The following is a 6000-nucleotide window of genomic DNA, read 5'->3' as shown; positions in this document are numbered from 1 at the left end:
GTAAATTGAATCAGGGCAGCAGTTACACCTTCCACATCTGTGTTTTTGGACGCTGTAGGGCATGTGGATTAATAGGAGCTGGCAACAATTTCACGCTCGGCTTAGGAGTCAAGCTAGTCACCTGCAGTGTTGATGACCGGTGCGTATGTTCAGGGTGTTTGGGGAACATCACGTAGTGTTTTCTGTGAGCAGTAGCAGAGACTCCTGTGGGGAAAGGGGGACATCATTTAAGAAAACCATCTCTATGAGGTTGTGTCCTGCCCTCGTGTCAGAAAGTGGCACAAAAAGCTAATTTTGTCCTGCTTAGCCAATGCTATAAAAGGAAATTAAGAGCCACTCTTTGGGTGGCTATTCTGACAGCATCTCATTATCAGACTAACTCATGCCAACATATTTAGCATGTCAACTGGGCAATGCCATTCTACATGATGGCTAAAGAACAGGATTTAAAAGGATTAACTGAGATCATACAGAAAAGCTGAGGAGACTTGGCTAGAACAAGCCACAGCATCTTAACACAGGCCTTACTGGGATATACAGCTGCTTGTAGCAACACAGACATGCCACTTCTGAGTTACACATGCTTTTCAATATGAAGTCCAAGGTCTCAGGCTGCTTCAAACAGGAACATTTCATTCAATTTTCCTTTGATAAGAAAGTGGGTCACTGAAGGGGATTTCCTCTATTTTTATAACGTTTTACACTTTAGTCCCTCACATCTATAATACTGAAGGTACACAAAGTTCTTTGGCATAAGATGGCCCAAAAATGCCAGCTGGGTGTGTATAGTCCCAAGAGGGGTGTGATTCCTGTGCTGTGATTGCAGGGACAAAATCAAAAAGGGAGTTCCACATTATAAACGCTTGCCTTCTCCACAGCATCAAGGCTTGACTTCAGGAACACTTTGCTCAGATCCCTGAATTCCCATGTTGACTCAGCCAGGTACTCTTGACTAACAAAGCGGCAGGTATGAAGGGGTGTTACATCATCTGCTGTAATAGGGTGGAAGACAGGGACCAGCACCATTTATCAATAATCCAAGCGTCATCGGGCAAACACGGGTGATGTAACCCCACCCCAGGAAAGAGCAAAACCCACTAATACAACAGATGTAACCCCACCCCAAAGGAACGACACCCACTAATGCTAACCAAATGAATGACGGGTCCCACACACTCTCCGCTGACTTTGCCCTCCAGCCTGAAGATGCCGGGCCAAATAATTGGGCCCTTGGGTGCTGATGACATTATAAATAACATAATTACAGTGAAATGCCTTTCAGCAAGTACATTTGGTGGCATGTCAGTCTCATGCATGTTCTTTGAGTTTGAAGGGCATGTTTCTACATACCAATAACTCCTGCTATTCCTGTGTGCAGCCTGGGCGTGATGTCACACTGACGCTAAAGAGGCCGTGGTCATGCTGGGTCAGGGGAACCTGGGCACTGCATTTTAGTCTCGATAACTGAGAGCTTGGGAACTGGTCTGGGAACAGCTATGGTGCAATGACCATGAGGAGGTAGTGTGTTCTCTTTGATAGGTCCTATTACTCATAGGCCTTTTGATATGCAGGCAGTATCACTGATAACTGGTAAAACAGTCTCGTCTTACCACATAGTGTCTAATTGAATTAACTGACCTTTGACATCCAGTAGTGATGGCTTGATTGTAGGGCCTTGACTAAATTTCTATAAATTTAGATGAAACGTTCCCCCTAAATTCACTTTGGTCATTGTGCAGCAGTTCTGTCTGTGTCTCTCCCTGTACGACTAAATCTAGAGCTCTGGCCAGCATTGCAGACTCTAGCTGGGCCTTAATTGGGTGGATTTTTTGTTTTGATAACAATAAGCCCCCATGGCTTATAACAGCAATGCGATGTTGGGCTGGCAGTTGCGGGAGCAGTGTGGCATATGCTGGGAGCAGCAGGACGATGAGGCTCGGAGCGCTCTCCTCCTGCAGTCCTGCAGCATAGGACGCTTAGCCACACTTCCCTCTTATCGGAGAGCACACACAGGCTGGATTCCACATTTGTCAGCCCCTTTAACTTTAACAGTCATTCTCCTTTGTTTGAGTTTTTTGTGGAGAGGAGGAGAGGGGAACCTTCTACAGTCATACGGAATGTGCGATTTATTCTCAGTCCTTTGTGGCAAAACTAGCAAATTACTTCATTTTATTATTGCCATGCATGCCAAAATAGATTCTGTGACGCACAGAGATTCTCTCTTCCACACTTACAACAAGCAGCCTGCAGGGTGAATATACCAATGATGACTCGCTATTTATTGTTTTATTTTTTTGCGCAACAAAATATGAGTCACTATCAAATATAGAAGTGTTCAGTGTTCTGTGGTGCTCCATGCAGCTCATAACATTAAAGGAATTTATATAAGGGAGTGGAGTGAGTGTTGTAGGGTGCACTGGGAGCCCAGTAGGACAAAGGTACTAAATCATGCTGCTTCTGTGGTTTGAAGTGTGAGAGAGACATTCCCAGTAACTGTCTCTGAGTTGCTGCACTTGGCAGAAAACAGAAGGAAGATGGTGCACAACAGTTTCCAGGGGGAAGGAGCATATGAGGCCATTAGGATGGGTGCTTGGAGAATGCTGCACCTCTAGCATCTCCTGCTGGTTCAAGTTAGTAATAACACTGTGTCTGTTAAATTATGCAAAAAAAATGTAAACTATCCAAGGCTCACTCTGCATATCCTTCTGACTCCTCACTGTTTTGTGCAATGCTTAGTTAAGATATTCATACATAAACTGTTCATGATATGATATATACATAGAGTATTAAAGTGCATTAGTTCTAAGCACGCATATTCTAATAGTTAGATTCTAATGTTTCTCTAAACTAAAAATTAGGATAAGTCCCAGGTACATGCTTCATACCCATCTTTAAAATCCACTCCACTGCCAAAGTGAATCAGAATCCCCCTACTCAAACAACCCAGACTGACTCTGTGACTCTCCACTACCGCCATGTAATGAATCACCGCCCTCTGCTCTTCCAGTGATTGACGAGCATCTTGCATGCGAGTGGCAGGAAGCGTGGCTGCTACTGCCAAGTACAATAAGAATCCAGGGACAAACTGGATGGGTGCAATGGGTCCCGCGGACAGCCAGAAGCTTTCCTGCAGCTAACAGAGTGTGTCCATTCCAACCAGGTACACTTGAGGTGGAGGAAGAGGCCCAGAAGTGGCCTACAGTGATAGCACTTACAGAGATCCTTGCAGGGAAGGGGCAAATGTGGAAGGAGCAATTGGAGCGAATGCCCCTGAAGGGACATGAGCCTACAGAGCTGCAGGGTTTATTGATTTCCCACTCCTACTGTAACACTTAACTCTTAACACATAACGCTCACACCGGAATATATACGTTGTTTCCTAAAGGCTACCCCGAAGTCAGCACCAAACAATGGGAAATACAGTGCAAGCAGTCGTTGCAACCACAAGCACCTAATGCATTATAGCAGAGCCAGGCCAGGTCTTCCCTTCTCTGAGAGGTCCTGCAGGAACCTGTTCGAGGTGTAGGCTGACGTCCATTATAGATTAATGAGAGGGCAGGGTAGAGTGAGCCCGGGCATCAAAGCTGTCAGCCTCTCGGATGTCACCTTGGCGCAGGACTGAAGCAGGGAGACAAGGATCAATTTGGAGATGAAAGATCGCATCATCACCACTCCACCTGCACGGACCATTTTGCTTTCTCACAAAGAGCGGCAGGTAAGACATTGTTTTTGATGTACAATTCGAGGAATCACATGTCCAGAGTACTTACACCTAAGATGAGATGCAGGCTGAAAAGAAGCATTGTTACTTGACACTGCATAGATTTTTCCTGGAATTAAGTCTAAAAGACAAGGTTGTTGTGGTTTTGTAACAGCTAGTCATATGTTCATCATAATGTGTATATATATATATATATATATATAGGCCTACTACACAATGGAGAAGAGTTATCTAAAGGTCAGACTTAGAAAGAAAATAACTAAAAACAAAAAAGCATATAATGTGGACAATAAAATGTGCAAATGTGATTAGTTAAACCATTTGATTACTGCAAAACTGAGTTTCACAAGCTGTAGCCACAATCAAGTTGTTTTCATTTATCTCTCACTAGTGAAGGAGCAGTCCTGAGTGCTCTGTGGTTGTACATGCATTATTTAATGCGTTTTTCAGGAGCATGGGGCCATTTCCCTGCCTTCCGCTGCTAGAGCTCCTTGGATACCATATGACATGACCTGGACTTTGGATGCTATTGTGTTATACAGACGTCTTATTCATTTGTCACGGCAGAGCTGATCTGGAGCAGAAAGGCTCCTAGTCAGTCCAAGCTACCACTGCGTTCATGATCCATTAACAGAAGTGATTGCATAAACAAATATAAGAGTATGCCATTTTTGTGGGCCTTTTTCCAGACTGACAGATGAGACAGAAGTGATGGAAACATATCATAAAGTGTCCAGTAAGCACATGCGAAGACACAGCCAGAGCATACTTCAGGACCTGGTTAATAAACGACTCCACTCCGAAGTAAAGGACGCATACGTATGTTTCAGCATCCAGTGAATAAGCTGAAGGGATTTTCTTTCTAAAAGAAGATAAAGCTAATGAAAAATGCATTATCTTTTTCTCGTGTTTGATCTCAGGCTCGTCCCCGAGTTAAGAAGGCCAAGGGCACTCACACACCTACGCTCTTGTGTCCCCTAGCCATGGGCAGCCTCATCACACGGCGAGGCAGTCTTGTTCTGACAGACAGACCCAATGCTGTTGAGGTCTACAGGGTAGGTTTCAATAATGGAACTGTACAAGACTTCAAAATTGGTTTGGCTTCATTTAAAATCATGGCATATATTTTTTAATACACATCTGATTTCTAAACCCCAGGAAACAAAGCCTGCAGCTTTCCAGAGCTGCACATGCTATGGATGTGTAATGAATAGTTTTCTGACAAAGTTCACTGTCTCTGTCTTTAATTCTCCTTTTTTATTACACTTCACTTCTGCCTGGTTTTCCACGGGACTCTCCATATTCTACCCAGCCTAGTGGAGTGAGCCAGCAGGTGAGCGGAGCGCGGCTGTCTGATATTTACCTGCCCATGATCACAGGGAAGATGTCAAACCTGCAGTCGGCCCGGCTGAACCTGAGCCATTCCTGTCCCTATCTGTACACCAGCAGACGCCGTGGGTCTACCTCCTCTGGCATCTCCCAGAGAGCTTCAGACGTCGGTGCAAAACAGGTGAGCAGCCTGGCAGACAGCAGTTCAGTTTCAGTGGCAAGTCTGGTACAGTACACAGTTAGTGATGACATGGGCAAGGTCAGTGCAGAGTTATAATATTTCATTCGCTTCATTCGGTGTAAAGCACTTTCCATTTCTCTGAATATCTTCATTTTCATTCAAGTCAGGTTTAATGTAATTTCTCCCTATAGTTTGTATACACTGTAATGAGATGATGTCGATGTCTTTTCATCTGGTTCGTGGTGCAACATACAACAACAGTGCAGCAGCACAGTACAACATGAATGTGTGTGCAAACACAACAGAGTGAGATGAATTGTTTAAAAAGCACAAAGCAGAAAATACAACAAATACATTATAATAAAAACACTGGACATTAGGAATATTGGACATCAACAAACACACAGGACAGGGCACACCGGTAAGTCAAGGCAACATTTGGTGGCTTATATGTCATCTGAAGAAGTCTGTAAACTGTAAAAACTGTACCCTCTCTGTCCAGAAAGACTGGATGAGGGAAACATCCCCTGTAGCAGCAACAGACTGGATTCTAAGTGTCTGTAGCATACTAAGTATTGCCTCCAAGGACATTACAGTCCAGATAATGTGGTGATTTAAAGTGTAGTGATGTACAAGGAAAGTTGCATGTCCACTTAGGATGGGTGGTAAGATTAGTCTTCATGGTCCTGGCGGTGATGGAAAAACTCTTGATTAGTCCAGGCAGGTTGGAGGGCAGCAATGTGTTACGTAGTCTGTCTGAAGCTTCTGT

The sequence above is a fragment of the Electrophorus electricus genome, chromosome 9, assembly GCF_013358815.1.
Source record: "Electrophorus electricus isolate fEleEle1 chromosome 9, fEleEle1.pri, whole genome shotgun sequence".
NCBI classification, from domain to species: Eukaryota; Metazoa; Chordata; class Actinopteri; order Gymnotiformes; family Gymnotidae; genus Electrophorus; species Electrophorus electricus.
Note: the sequence above shows the minus strand (reverse complement) of the source record.